This window comes from Triturus cristatus, chromosome 7 (genome assembly GCF_964204655.1).
Source record: "Triturus cristatus chromosome 7, aTriCri1.1, whole genome shotgun sequence".
In the NCBI taxonomy this organism is placed as follows: Eukaryota; Metazoa; Chordata; class Amphibia; order Caudata; family Salamandridae; genus Triturus; species Triturus cristatus.
The window spans coordinates 260,704,681-260,721,460 of NC_140590.1; the positions used below are offsets into that span (position 1 = coordinate 260,704,681).

At 46.2% G+C, this 16,780-nt stretch overlaps 1 protein-coding gene across 5 annotated transcripts in view; it reads left to right on the top strand.

Moving 5' to 3' along the window:
* The window catches only part of SCAF1 (SR-related CTD associated factor 1), a 301,034-nt gene that overhangs the window by 176,714 nt on the left and 107,540 nt on the right, over window positions 1-16,780 (top strand). The gene's annotated exons all lie outside the window — the stretch shown is intronic.

Here is a 16,780-nt window from a genome sequence, read left to right on the forward strand (position 1 = left end):
GAGGGAGACTCTGGTCTCCATCACTTAGATGCATTTTCTCCCCACATTATGTGGCGTGGATGTGTACTACCTTCCTTGGGAATGTTTTGAGTCTTGTGTTGCATCTTCTGAATCTGATCTTTTCAATTGACTCCTTTTTACCTGGACCTTGTTATGTTTGTTTTGTTGTAACTCACCACTTAACCCCTTCCCTGCTCATGACGGAACCGTTCCGTCATGAGCCACGGTTGGCGTGTGCTCATGACGGAACGGTTCCGTCATGACAATCCTGTTGGCGGCCGCTCCGCCTGTGCGGCGCTGTTTCCCCGCCTGTGCGAGGGGACAACGCAAATGGGCGGAGTCATGACGGAACCGTTCCGTCATGAGCACAGCTCAACTGTGGCTCATGACGGAGCGGCTCCGTCATGAGCACAGGCCCACCGCGCTGCCCCCCTGCCCCCCCCCCCCCAGCGCTGCAGCGGAATGTCCGCCGCAGCGAAGGGGTTAAATCCTATTTCATTGTTTTATTTTTTTAAGAAAAAGAGGAAATGAGTCCAGAAGTGATATATCACACCATATATTTATCCTCTCCTGGTATCCTGCATTCCTTCAAGAGTACTCTTCACTGTTGTGCATTTTACTCTTTCTGAAGCATAGTGGGCTGATCGTGTACCCAGGTTGCACCCTCTTACTTAGCTACAATACAGTGCTAGTCCTGCAGACTTGTCCATTATGCATTATCCAACCTCTCCCCGAGTGCTGTTGTACTGTTTCTGTAGTGCTGGTAGCCTGCAGAAGGCCAGGTGCAAAGCATTTAGAATGAAGCTGAAGTGGGCTGTAGCCATTCTTCAACTGGCATGTGCTAATCCGATTTTCTGTCTCTAATGTACTCTTTCCTTTACCTGGTACCCCTATCTCCAAGTGTGATAACTTATGCTGAAATCTGCATCTGATAGCATGCCCTTTGGCCACCCATCCGCCATGCGGATTTGCTTCCTCTCTACACACCTTTAAATGCTTACCATATGGTGAGAAGCCTGCAGATGACTCTGCATACACCATGGTGGAGTGTGAAGTTTATCTCCGTGCTATGAATATCAGCTTTACATGGCCTGTGCAATGCTTTGTTTATGTTTGTCAGGTTTGCTGGTTGCTTTTACAAGGGTATGTTCATAGCAGTGCCTAGAGTATTTTAGGGACTGTATGAGGGCCTGCATGAGAACGTTAAACGTCTTTGTCAGTGTCTGTTGAGAGGTATGAAAGAGCTGAGAAGCTCATTTGTGCCAGGATCACTGAAGCCCCAGGAGTATCTTTAAGAGCACGTGTAATGGTCTGGGCATGCTCTTTCCATTTTTAGGATTGGATCTATTTTTATTTTCATTTAAAAAAAGGTACAAGTACAGTCGCAGATATCCAATAACTGGCAGTGCACAATTGGGTAGGAGGCGAGGGGGATACGATTGAGGAAAGAAAATTATACATAAATAATTTACATATAAACCAAGTAACTACTCCATTTTCTTACATATGGTATCTCTAATGATTCCTGTGTCCCTCCCTTCAAGTATATTTCTAATGAGTTGGGCTCTCTATCTGCCGTAAGATACCATGGAATTCTCAGTTTATTATCGTGGCTTAATCTTAAATTCCTGGATGGTATATTAAAATCAGTCCGTTCCACTGAATAAGTGGGTGCATGACTATGAATTATTTCCTATAAAAGGCAGAGTACATACGCCTGAATTCAATAATGTGTGATATCGTAGCATGTGTTGGCTGCAGATACACATGCTATGCATTCTTCTGCCATCTAGTGTTGGGCCCGGACTCTCAAATTGTTTATCTTCTAAGTTTTATGATCGGCGCCCTCGCGGTATTATGCATTTTAAACATCTCCTTAGAATGTTTTTTTCCGCTATCGGGCTCGGACGGATTATGTGGGAGCTCTGCAGCATTCGATGCCCCATGCAGCCTACAGTCAAGAAAAGACTCGGATATCCAGTAGATGACAGGCGTGGTGGGACCAACTAGCTGACACCCTATGCGCACACGCCCGTCGAGACGACAGTCTCCGGTTGATGGAGCTCTTCCGACAGTTCCCTAGGTGTGGGGCCAAATGCGCGCACACTGACATGCTCAAAGTGTATAATTTGTGTCTATCTCCAGAGCACAAAGAAGACGCTTGTGCATTGTTCAAAAAGACACTTCGAACCTGTAGAGATCAATGTCTTGCACACTCCATGGGACTGGCGGGCGAGTCTGAGTTCCCGCATGACAGCGAGGCAAGTGCTCCGGTAGGAGTTGGGGTGGTCACCGACAGCCCCCACTACGTCTCTTCCGATTCAGTCTCTGGGGAAGAACACGCTCTGGTGCATGTTGAGGGGCCCACATTGCCAAGGCAGATACCTGTATCTGAGCTGAGGAACAAGACGCCGCCACGTACCGTGAGTAAGATCTTCTTTGAAAGGGGGTCATCAGTACTCTCACCTCCACTACCCCCGGGCTCTGGCCGACACCATGAGCATGCCTCTTAGCCGAGAAGGGATGAGAATGTCCTTGATCCCAATCGGGCAAGAAAGCCACTGCATGGCGACGGCTCTGGCATTGCTCTGGCAATGAAGCACAAGTCTGCACTGACTGAGCCACCGGTACCGAAGCATAAGTCTGCACCGAAGGATGCCAAGCAGACTGCGACCCCAAGAAAATCATCAGATCCGAAGAAACTTTTGGGCTCGAGCGCCTTGGAATCAACAGTCCTTGGTTCCAAGGACTGAAAACAACATGGACACTCCACTAACTAGAAGAAAAGTCTCACCACTGGGGTTCCTAAGCCACACAAAGTTTATGAGTACACACAACCGGCTCCAAAGAAACAAGCCTCCTGCACAAAGAGCGAGTGAAGAATAAGGCATTGTCTTTGAAGGACTACAACAATTTATGCAGGAAGAGCGTGAAGAAAATGCCAAGATACAGGCTTGGGAACAATCCTTGCAACAGCCTCCACCAAAAGCAGTGCCTCAAGAGCACAGGGCCACAAGCCCAATTACTTTCAGTCCCCTAGAGTTACCACAAACAAACAATTTTGCCCTTTCCACAAGAGTAGGAAGAAGGGGAGATACAGGATAAAGATTCTCAAGGTACACAGGACACCCACCATACCCCTGACCCATGGGATGATTATGATGTACTCCTGCCTGACCCAGACATGGAGCCACCAGTTTGCTGAGGCGTCACCAGCACATGACCTATCCTCAACCACATTGTCATCCAAAGAGCGGCAGCGTACCACAAGCTCTCCAGGCACACTACAGAGGAGCCAGCCGACGTCCTAGTTGAAACACTTTAGTGCACAGAGCGCACAATTCAATATCTGCCAATGATTGGATCCATCCCCAACGGATCTAAAACCCTCTTCAAGAAACCCAGTCAAATCCAGGGTCCTAACTCCTTGCACTGTCAAGAAATATGGGCCGTCTCCAACTGTGACCGTATTTACATACAGGAAGAGAGCTGCAGCACAAGGCACTGGAGAGGCGCCTCCTCCAGAAAAAGTAACCGAATCGACGCAGCAAGCAAAAATGTAGCAGCAGGGCACACAAATCACTGGAAGATTGCCAATTTAATTAGCCTACCCTCCCGATACAATAGGGCTAACTGGGGAGACATGCAGGACCTGATGCAACATCTGCCTGATGGACAAAAAACAAGGGGAAGACCTGGTAAATGAAAGGAGGCAAATAACAAATGCAACAATCAAATGTGCCTTAGACAGAGCTGACACTGCTGCAAGGGACATCAGTACATGAGTCATACTTCGTAGGCATGCGTGGCTACGTATATTCAGATTCAAACCAGAGGTGCAGCAGCAGATTTGTTTGCTATAAAAACTTTATTTTCAATTTCACCAAATATACAACTGTTAATCTAAAAAAAATACACATGTTCATATCACTGAAATGTAGAGAGACATGGCAATGGGGCGAATATGACATTCTATTAATCTGGAGGACCCGATCATGGAGATTGCCATGTAATCGCAGCTCTATGCCGAGCTAATATCATCGCCAACTGGCTAGACCATGTCAAGTGCATAAAATCTGCCCTGCTGTAATTACACCGTGGACATGTATCCGTGCGAGCCGGGTCCATTCTATAGAGATGCACTGGCGTTAAATTTGTTCTCTGCAGGAAGTTATGCAGTGCATTCTTAATGTTCCACTCGATAGGGGAAACCTTTTTGGGCTTGCTATGAACACACAGCTAGAGGAAAATAAAGGACACCGACTCAGCCTAATCCATGGGTGCCTTACAAACCACACCTCAAAAATAGCAGCCCTTTTGGCGAGGGGCATCAAAAGCCTCGACTCCAAAAAAATACCACGTATCCGCAACAGCGGTATCACCAGAAGGACGTGGATACTAACAAGGAGGCTACAAAAACGGGGGTCGAGGTAAAGGTACTCCCAGTAAGGGCACCTTCAAACCACTAAATAAATGACTTGGCCACAATTCCACCTGTCAGGGGAAGGTTACAACAATTCCACCAGTTGTGGACAAACATCACTTTAGACCAATGGGTACTACAAATAAGCAGGGATATTGACCAGAACTAACAACAGTCACCAAATATCCCGCTAAAACGGCAGTTTATAATAATCCACAACATCTATTTCTACTTCTGCTAAAGGATGAAGTAAAGGCGTTACTGCTAAAAGGGACCATTTAGCTAGTCCCACGCAAACCTCAAAATAAAGGAGTCTACTCCCTTCGTTTCCTCATACCAAAGATAGACTGGCCACTGTGGCCCATTCTGGACCTGCGCCCCCTCAGTCGCTACGTACTACGAACACTTCCATATGGTCACATTGCTAGATGTAATACCACTACTACCGGAGTGCGGCTTCATGACTGCATTAGATCTGAAGGATGCTTACTTCCACATTACAATCCACCCAGTGCACCACAAATACCTATGGCTTGTAGTAAGTGGACGTCAATATTAGTTTAAGATGCTACCATTTGGGATAACAGACCCAAGGGTGTTAACAAAATGCTTAGAGATGGTAGCAGCAAAATCATGAAGGGAAAACATACCTCTTTCCCTATCAAGACGATTGGCTGATCAAGAGTCCAAACAAAGCCAAATGTCTAAGAGACACTCAAAACACAATCAACCTACTTTACCAATTGAGCTTCACCATCAGTGCAACAAAATCTCATCTCCAACCACTCCAGGTACAACCATACCTAGGAGCGATACTCACTTCAGTTTTGGGAACAACTTAACCCAATCTGCAAATGGTTCTCAATCTCTAGAACCAACTGGATCTTCTGCCACATAGTCACCTACCAGTCACATCGTCACCTACTGGTCAAAACAGTGTTGTGCCTACTAGGGATGATGCCATCATGCATAGCAATAGTGCCACATGCAAGACTACACATATGACCTCTTGGAGTTTGTTTAGAATCATAATGGTCTCAAGCGGAGGGGAGCATGGGACATCTAGTGTTGGTTTCAACCAAGGTCCTTAAGTCACCACAATGGTGGAATACCTCAAACATGCTGATGGGATGAGCCTTCAAGGACCCAATCCCTCAAGTGACAATCGCAACTGATGCATCCCTCATGGGGTGGGGAGCTCATGTGATGGACATTGTGGTTCAGTGACACTGGACCTCACAACAGATCATGCACATCAACATGTTGGAACTTCTAGCCATCTGTATGGCTCTCAAACGTTCCCAACAAACATTACAGGGAAAAATGTCCTAAGAACAGACAATATGACTGCAATGTATAACATTCTGAAACCGTGGGGGACCCATTCCATACAGCTGTCACATCCAGCGCAGACCATATGGAAATGGGCAAGAGGGGCTTTTTCCACTCACAGGGGAGTAGGAGGTCCAGCATAAACATAGGCCCCAGATGCAGAATTCACAAAATGAAGTTATGCCGTTCCTCTGTTAATAGAGCCAATAAAGTCAAAGAGAAGGCTGGGTCCAACTAAGTCCAAAGTGGGTCTATAGTTGGGAATCCATATGTTGGATTATGGTGCCCTCACACACCCTTTCAGGTGTCATGCTTCATCATATGGGCTGCTCCTCGTCGGGTCGGCAGTGCAATACCCAACGGCCTCCCTAAAAAGGGGCACTTTGTCAGAGATCTTCTATCTATCCAACTGCCGTATGGTGAAGTGCGGGTGTGGGGCCAGAATAGTGTAGATGTGTAGTGGTGGTTTAAAACAGGGTTGGGAGTACCTAACATTAATTCGTTTTTATTCTGGGGGTCTCCGACCCTGATTAAAAACAGTGAGCAAGGCACTCATCCGAGTGTAATGTCTCGTGTTAGAGTGTCCTATGCTAGAAGATATAGGTCAACATGTTTCTCGCATAGAGTGAATGTACTCGCGATTCTTCAGGACCGAAAAGAAGGAAAAAACTATCTACATCTAAAAGCTACTGATAACTAAGTGTTCGAGGCATATGAGGTGCAGATCACACACTAAGGATAAGATCGCCATCTGGTGTTGGGCTCGGATGATTGCAGGTTGTTGTTGTCTTCGGAAGAAGTCTTTGGTCACGAGATAGGTGACTCCTCCTCTGGACAACAGTGCGCATGGGCATCCACTCCATCCTCAGATTGTTTTTTTCCGCCATTGGGTTCGGATGAACTTTTTTCCGCTCCAGCAGAAAACTTCTAGCAATCACAACAACTCTCCAAATTTTGTAACTCGACGTCGAAATCCCATCGGACCGGATCCGGACGCGGCTGATGGAAAGGACACCCTTTAAAAAATGCCCCCAATGTGGAGCAAAGTTTCCTCACAGTGATCACCACGAGGTCTGTAATTTGTGCCTCTCACCAGACCACAACGAATCCAGCTGTCCAGCCTGCGCCGCATTCCGTTCGAAGAAAACTATCCAGGACCGAAGAGCTCGACGCCATATCATGGCCAAGCCGGTTCCGCAACCAGAAGACCTCTTTGCACAGGATGTCCCTGACGACGATTCCGAAGACCTCCAGATCGTGTCCGAGGCCGACGATTCTGATCCGGGGCAGCCTGTGAGTACCAGTCGCGATCCAAAATCATCTTCAGAAGCCCCGCCCCCGGGCCCGGCTCTGAAGAAAACTAAGCCTGCAGGTGGCTCGGGCTCGAGCAAACCTCATATTATTGTGCCTACAATACCTTCGGCACCGAAGCAGGTTTCAAAGCCGAAATCTCCATCGGCTCCGAAACGTCACTCGGCATCGACGTCTCCACCGGCACCGAAACATTCTTCGGCGCCGAGGTCTCCACCGGCACCGAAAGGTTCGTCGGCACCGAAAGGTCCTTCGGCACCGAAAGGTTCTTAGGCACCGAAAAATCCATCGGACCCGAAAAGTTCTTCGCCACCAAAGACATCCTCGGTGCCGAAAAAAGTCCACAAAGAACCTGCCGATCTCAAAAAATCCAGATCGGAACCCAAAAACTCGGCGCCAAAGCCACCTTCGGACAGTGAGGAACTTTTTCGGCCAGATCCAACGCAAAAACGGATTTACATCAATCCTAAAACCGGACATGTCACAGCGGTGCCATACAAGAAAAGGAAGCTGGACACAACACCTCCTCCAGCTCCTCCAAGGAAGAAGGACTGTGCCACTTCACCCATACGTCCTTCCTCTCCTACATTACCTCCTATCCCATCCCCCCCCACCCCCACCGCCTTCTCCTCTACCATCTCTTTCTCACACACCACCTCCACAGGATGATGATGATTTAGGGGGAGTGGGAGACCCGGATTTCTTTATTGATCCCACTGTTCCTACTGATCCCTTTACACTCCCGGACACAGCACCCGTAGATGACTGGGCTTACCCTATGCCTGACATGCCTGATCCCACTCCATACCCCTCGAAACCCTCCCCTCCTGATGACCATTTAGGGTTTGGTCAGCTTATAAACAGGGCGGCACTGTTTCATGGCGTCACCATGCACACAGACACACCTGAGGAAGATTTTCTCCTCGACACCTTTGAGCAGTCGCAAAAAAACGTTCACATTCTACCCATGATTAAGGGAGTGAAAAAGCACGCCACTGAGGTTTTTAAAGACCCCGTTAGGGCCAGGATTCTCAACCCCCGGATCGAAAAAAAATACAGACCGGCGCCACAGGATCCTGCATACATCAAAGCGCAACTCCCCTTAGACTCTTTAGTCGTGTCAAATGCCAGAAAACGGGCGAACTCCCAAACAACCGGAGACACACCGCCCCCAGACAAAGAGTCTAAACTCTTGGAGGCTTCCGGCAAAAGGGTTGCCGCACAAGCTGCTAACCACTGGCGTATTGCCAATACACAAGCCCTATTGGCTCGCTATGATAGGGCTCATTATGATCAACTAGAGGACCTTTTGCAACACCTGCCTGATCAATACAAATCCCAGGCCAATGACCGCATCCAAGAGGGCAAACTAATATCAAATGCCTCCATCAAATGTGCATTAGATGCAGCGGACACCGCCTCTAGGGCAGTCAACACAAACGTATTGCTTAGACGCCACGCATGGCTACGCATTTCCGGCTTTAAGCCGAAAGTTTAAACAACCATTCTTGCTCAACCCTTTAATCAGGAGCAACTCTTCGGACCCGCAGTAGACACTGCATTAGAAAAAATGAAGAAAGATAATGAGACTGCCAAATCCATGAGAGCATTACAGTCTACTCAGCCCAGAGGCTCCTTTCGTCGCTCCTTTTATAGAGGGGCCTCCAAAAATGTGGGAACAGACACCTCTTCCACCTTCAAAACATCAGGTCAAACATCCTCTAACAGAGGATATTTTAGAGGAGGTTACAGGGGAAACAATACCAAAGGCCGAGGACGGGGCAACAACAACACCCGCACCTCTCCAGCCACTAAACAGTGACTTGCCACCACTCCCCCCAGACCATTCCACTCCGGTCGGGGGAAGACTTCAACAGTTCCTACCTGTCTGGAATTCCATCACAACAGACAGGTGGGTAAGACAAATTATCCAGTCTGGCTACTGCCTCAAACTCATAAACACCCCCCCAAACATACCACCCAAACACCGTCCCATGTCGTCTCACCACCTCACGCTCCTCAAACAGGAAATTCAGTCTTTGCTTCAAAAACACGCAATAGAACCTGTTCCACTCCAACATCAGTGCACAGGAGTAGATTCTCTATACTTCCTCATTCCCAAAAAGGACAAGACCTTAAGACCCATACTAGACCTCAGACTACTAAACCAGTACATACAATCGGATCATTTCCACATGATCACTCTCCAACAGGTCCTTCCATTACTTCAACAAGGCGACTTCCTTGCCACATTAGACCTCAAGGACGCATGTTTTCACATCCCTATGCATCCCGCTCACAGGAAGTATCTACGATTCGTGGTAGACTGTCAGCACTATCAGTTTACAGTTCTCCCATTCGGAGTAACAACCGCACACAGGGTATTCACCAAATGCTTAGCAGTTGTGGCAGCATATCTCAGGAGACAACAAATCCATGTCTTCCCCTATCTGGACGATTGGCTCATAAAAGCCAATACTCTAGACAAATGCATTCTCCACACTCACCGCACTATTCAAACCCTACACAACTTGGGATTTACCATCAACTATCCAAAATCTCAACTACAGCCCTCCCACGTACATCAATACCTGGGAGCCACCATAGATACATCCAAGGCCATAGCTTATCCCAGCACAGCGAGGATAGCCAACATACAAAATCTCATCACAAAATTTCAAACACAACACTCTCTTCCAGCAAGAGTGTTTATGCAACTCTTAGGCATGATGGCGTTGTGCATCTCCATAGTACCCCACGCACGCCTTCAAATGCGTCCCTTACAGGAATGTCTAGCACAACAGTGGAACCAGGCCCACGGACAACTTACCGATCTGGTGTTGGTGGACAGCCGCTCACTTCGTTCACTGAAGTGGTGGAACACCATCAACCTGTCCAAAGGGCGGCCGTTCTTAGAGCCTCTTCCACAAATTGTGCTGACCACCGACGCATCTCTCACAGGGTGGGGAGACCACCTCCTTCAACACACCACTCAGGGCAGGTGGACCACTCAACAAAGACAGCTCCACATCAATCACCTAGAACTTCTGGTGGTGTTCCTAGCACTCAGATCCTTCCAAGTGCATCTAAAAAACAAAACTGTCCTCATCCGCACGGACAACATGACCACAATGTATTACATACAGAAGCAAGGGGGGACACATTCTCTACAACTGTCCCAACTTGCACAACAAATCTGGAGATGGGCAATTCCCCAAAACATCTACCTGCTAGCAGAACACCTCCCAGGGGTTCAGAACCAGGTGGCCGACCTCCTAAGTCGCCACACACAGCAAATACACGAATGGGAATTACACCCCAAAGTCCTACTCCCATTCTTCCAAAAGTGGGGACAACCAGACATAGACCTGTTCGCCACACAAGACAACGCAAAATGCCCAACCTTCGCCGCCAGGTTCCCACAGTCAAAGGGCAATGAAATATGGATGAACTGGTCAGGCCGATTTGCGTACGCTTTTCCGCCTCTCCCAATCATTCTATTTGTGGTACGCAAACTGAAACAACAGTCGCTAACACTCATCCTAGTAGCTCCCACTTGGGCACGTCAACCCTGGTTCACCACACTTCTGGAACTATCTCTAGTTCCACATCAAAAATTGCGTCTCTCCCCGGATCTATTAACCCAGAACCATGGAGAAATCAGACACCCAGATCCTCAAACACTGAACTTGGCAATCTGGCTCCTGAAGTCTTAGAGTTCGGCTACCTCAACCTTTCTCCAGACTGTATGAATGTCCTAAAAGAAGCCAGAAGACCTACTACTAGGGGATGCTATGCTGCAAAATGGAAAAGATTTGCCATTTACTGCACTAACAACGACATACAACCAGTGGATGCTTCCATCCAAAACATCATTTGCTATTTACTACACTTGCAAAGATGCAATTTAGCGTATTCCTCTATACGTCTACATCTAGCGGCATTAGCGGCCTACTTGCAAAATAGACAACACCTGTCCCTCTTTAAGGTACCAGCCATTAAAGCATTTATGGAGGGTCTTAAAAGAATTATTCCTCCAAGGTTACCACCTTCCCCAGTGTGGAACCTTAATATTGTTCTAACAAGGCTCATGGGTCCCCCATTTGAACCAATGCACAAATGCGAACTGCAGTTCCTAACATGGAAAGTGGCTTTCCTCGTCGCAATCACATCCCTGCGAAGAGTAAGTGAAATACAAGCCTTAACTCTTGAAGAACCCTTCCTACAACTACATCGTAACAAAGTGGTTCTTAGGACAAATCCGAAATTCCTCCCTAAAGTCATCTCCCCTTGCCATCTAAACCAGTCAGTCGAACTGCCAGTCTTTTTCCCTAATCCAGACTCAGTAGCTGAGAGGGCACTTCATACCTTAGATGTTAAAAGAGCCTTGCTTTATTGCATCGATAGAACCAAACCTTTTCGAAAAAAAAACAAGCAACTGTTTGTTGCTTTCGCTCCACCACATAAAGGCAACCCTATTTCCAAATCGGGTATCGCCAGGTGGATAGTTAAATGTATCCAAATACGTTACCAGAAAGCTAAACGTACTCTTACAGTTCCCCCTAGGGCGCACTCCACGCGTAAAATAGGGGCTTCTATGGCATTCTTAGGGATCATCCCCTTAGACATTTGCAAAGCAGCCACATGGTCTACTACACACACCTTCACTAAGCACTACTGTGTCGATGTGCAATCCAAACAACAAGCTTCAGTAGGCCAAGCTGTCCTAAAAACTCTATTCCAAACTGCTGCAACGGATACAGGTGACCACCGCTAGGGGAGACACTGCTATATAGTCTATCCTTAGTGTGTGATCTGCAGCTCCCATGCCTCGAACGGAATATGCTACTTGCCAGTATGCATCTGTTCTTGGCATGTAGAGCTGTAGAGCTGCAGAGCCACACTCGCCCACCCGCCTCCCCGGGACCTGTATCTGTTCCAGCATTGTCTTAATTAGACACTACACATGGACATCCTTTCTCTTTACTTCTTATACACTCCATCATTTCCCATCATGGCGAAAAACAATCTGAGGATGGAGTGGATGCCCATGCGCACTGTTGTCCAGAGGAGGAGTCACCTATCTCGTGACCAAAGACTTCTTCCGAAGACAACAACTTGCAATCATCCGAGCCCAACACCAGATGGCGATCTTATCCTTAGTTTGTGGCTCTGCAGCTCTACATGCCAAGAACAGATGCATACTGGTAAGTAGCATATTCCTTAAAGCAGAGAAAGTGTTTCTTGACTACGATACATGTTGTGATCAGGAGCTACCTGTAAGGGGAGAGAAAAGGTTATGAAGACATCATTCAGGTATGAATCTTATATAACAGTTGTAGACACAGCCTTCATCGTGACTCAAAGCTCTGAATTTGACTTATTAGTGGTGAACGCTGGTGTGTAAGAGGACAAGTTAAAAATAATAAAAGCTGGTGGTGAATCCCCACAGTGAGCTATCGTGACTACTCGCCCCTGTGGAAATCCAATGGAACAGCAAAAATACGAAGGCTTGACTCACCCAATTCAGTAACTACCCAGGCAGCAACAGTACCCGGTGGTCCGCGCATGAGTTTGAGTTCCTCAGTGAGTAGGACTGGACAAGAAGAGATAAAATAGTTAAGAAAAACGTTGAGAAAATAATTGTGTGGGCTTGGGTAGAAGCCTAGGACAGGTGGCGGTAAGTCTGAAGTGGTGCGACATACCATGTAACAAGTACATTTTCAATGGGTGATTGTACGTAATATACCTTACACCTTGACTACAATCAAACATGGAGCTAGAGATTATTATCGCCTAATGTGGCCCGGAGGATGCAATAGGGGAGAAACACAGCTGTATCTTGTTCTAGTGTTGCTGGTCTCCTACAACTGAATGTGGTGGACAAGAAAAGTACAATTCCAATAATTAGTTCTATGTCTTAAACCATACTTCACTACACTATTCCCCTAATACTCGTGCAACCAAAGGTAAGGCAGGCGAGGGTGGGAGACTGGGGGAGACAGAAAGTTAGCGCTATGCGCGGCGGTGTTTAAGCAGCTGTGTGTAGTGAGATCGTAAACTGATTAAGGTGATTCTCAGTCTTTTCAGCAAAGTTCATAAACAATCACGGTCTTCCCAAAACCAAAGGGGAAGCAGGTTGTGCGACGGTGAGTAGGTATGAAAGAAAGTGTTATGTTTTGGGATTTAACTCCAAGCTCAGTTAGCTTACAAGGAAGAACTGTCCTGAGGATTATAAAAACTTGTAATGCTTGCTTAGGAGGTGAGCATTGTGTACTAATAAGGATGATTAGATGGTTATCGACCACCTTATGGATAAGTGATCCGTAACGTCGGGTCAGTGGGTGTCGATTGCTTTAATAGTTTGGCGGTAATAAGTAAGATTTCCTCGGCAGGTAGTGGCCGTCCTCCGTTAGATGAGGTGATATTTGATGTTGCTAAAATGTTGCGATCCTACCCCCTGATTATATCCATTCAAGTATACCGCCCGTGAATGCGAGACTCAAGATGTATAAACATCCGGAACTGAAGTAAAGCAATGGACGGTAGCGGTTTTATTTAGTGCGCTTGTCACAGCGGAGGTGGAACATGGCTGCATCGATTACCAAGCAATGTTCAGGGTTAAATGCCAGTTACTCACAATTGGTTGCCTCACGCTGCTCCTTGTGACCTGCCCACTCCACCGGGTCCGGGAGGTAGCGTGATAGAGAGCAGGAACGGACTTATACCGGTGGTCGTGTCATGTGACCAAGGGAGGCATCGTACGTATCGGCTTCTAAACCAAGTATAAATGACAGCCATCTTAGAGTGGTGTTAGTGTGTGTACTACTTGTAGTGGTAGCGACTGCGTTATTAGGTGTGGCTTCAATCAAGACTTCTATAGTAAAGCCAACTCAAAGAATCAAAATGTGCTGTAATGGAATCAGTTATGATACTAGTGTGTATGATCTTTTTGTCGAAGACGTGGTCCAAATAAAAGGCAGTTCAGGAGTCCCATATCATAGTAATAGCATTGGGGGCATACACTGTATGTATCAATGGATGATAAATGTAGAGAAGAAAGCCGCTACATGGTAATAATTGCAACTGTGGGCGGACTGGGATTTTCTCACGCGGGTTAAGTTTTAATCGAACTCACGGTATTTCTTCATTAAGGCCATTGGTATCCGAGGATAAGCGGTGTATCTATCTCTGCTCCTTTGAGAAGAGGTTTTGTTTAGCTATGTTAGGGTTGGCTTCTAGAATTAGCCATTTGACGGAGTCAGGCGAGTGGCTCATTTCGAGAAAGTGGGCACACATTTTAGTGTTGCTCTTGTGGCAGCGAAAATTGCTGCGATGCTCCGAGATTCGCAATTTGATAGGGCGAGTAGTCATCCCCACGTAATAGAGTTCACACGGGAATGTTAGAAGATATATGCAGTTAGCTGTGTTGCAGTTTGTGTGTGCTCTCATTTCCCAGACAAAGGTTCTGTTGAGTGTTATGGTCTTATATATGGATGTATAGGCACAAGCACTGCACATCCCACAAGGGTAGTGTCCTCTGACCGTGGGTAGTTGCCACAGTGTGGTCTGTAGGATTTTATCTTTTGGTTTAGGTCTGGTTTGTACAAGCATATCTTTGATGTTTTTGGAGCGTTTATATGCAAACCGTGGTAGTTCAAAGCTCATGGTGCCTGTGTTAAGTATATTCCAGTGTTTTTTCAGCACTTTGGTCAGTTGGTTGGAGGCTGGTGTAAAAGTGGTTACACAAGTCAGTAACTCCGTACTGTTGTTTTCTTTGTGTTCCAAGAGCCCTTCTCTGTGATTGTTACGTGCTTGTTTCCTAGAGTGTAATGCTCCTCTGTGGGTATTCTCTTGCAGTTACATTTTTAGCAAGAATTGCTGATTCACTCTTGTATTCCTCCACAGTGCTACAATTTCTCCTAACTCTTAAAAATTGTCCAAAGTGCAAGTTCTCTTTGAGAGATTTAGGATGATGACTGCTGAAGTGTAGCAGGCTATTACGATCAGTGACCTTTCTGTACATAGTGGTAGTAAAGCGGCCCTGTCCAGTTTTGATGGTTAGATTCAGAAATGCTATCTGGGAAGGGGATACTGTGATGTTACATTTTAGGTAGGGGTTAAGGATATTGTCTATAAAGCGCTTCCATAACCGGATATTATTGCGGTATGGGTTAGAGTCATGGAAAATGTGTTCTCCCTCAAAAGCTGCCATGTAGAGGCAGGCCACACTGGGAGCAAAGGTACTCGCCATGGAAGTACCTTGTGTCTGATGGTAGAGTTGGCCCCTGAACTTGAAAAAATTCTCGGTCAGGGCTAGTGTGGCACATTCTATGATGAAGAAAGGTGGGGTAGGTGATTCCCAGGTGGATGTGTTCAACACTTCCTCAAACACTTCTAGAGTGGCCCTCTGTGGGATGTTAGTGTAGAGGGCTTCAACAGCTAGAGTGATGAGGACAGGGCCGAGTAGTCACGATAGCTCACTGTGGGGATTCACCACCAGCTTTTATTATTTTAAACTTGTCCTCTTACGCACCAGCGTTCATCACTAATAAGTCAGTCAGTCAGTCAAAGATACTTTATTCGGTTCATAGCAAAAACCATAAAAGCATTGTACATCAAAGTCAGGGCCGCTATTTAAAATGTGACAAACCATACAATGTAATTACAAAAATATATAAAAAAACATACATTATAAATATCGATTAAAAAGGCGATACAAACACGTTAAAAGTTGAAGCAAAAACACGCAATCATAATTCATGGGTTACTCTTAGTACTATGCACTATACCCAAATGATCTTCTTCCTCAATCTCATTGCTATCGATAAAAAATTTGCTATATTAAAAATCTCCCAGGTAGAACCCAACAGCTGAAGATACAAGAGAGCTGGCTTAACTTGTCTAAAACCTTTATCTATGATGAGAGGGATAATTAATTTTTTACGAATGGGGCGCAAATGTTTACAAAAGAAGATAAAGCGCACAGTGTCTTTAATGGAGAATCTATCACAGGAACAAATCTCCAAATCCGTCTCCTTCGTCCACCCTGGGCGTTCTGTAAGGAGAAGGTGGAATTTGTTCAATCTGAACTTAGTCAGTAGATAACGATGATTCATATTATTGACAGTTCCCAGATAGGGTTCTATACCACTAGAGGTAATTAACAACTGGTGAGCCCTTACTGTTGGTTTACATAGTTCCTTTTCTTCTCTTGCTAAATTTACCCGCTGCTTGTATGTGTCTTTCACCCATTTCACATCCCCCTTTCGTTAATTATTTGGGTGAACAAACAGTTCAGGGCGACCCATTTCTGTGGATAGTTTTTTGACATAGTTCAACCAGGGGATAGTGTTACCATACTCAAGGGGTAAACAATCCCTGAGGATCTCGTGATTAAACTCTAATTCAGGGTTTAACCATATTGAGATCCATTTCAATAGCGGGGCTAAAGCTATGCGATCTCCTAAATATTCTATCCCGCACTCTTGGTGAACAATGTATCCAGAGGTTGACTGGGGAACGGATAATATAGATTTCAAGAACTTATCCTCCACCTCCTGCAACGCCCTTACATTTTTAAGCCCCCACAGATCAGCTCCGTACATAGCTATTGAAGTGCATTTGGCATCGTAAATTTTTAACACAGCCTTTAAAGGCTTCACCCCTAGTTTACGCGCAAAGTCCAAAACAGCCAAGATGGACCTCGCAAAG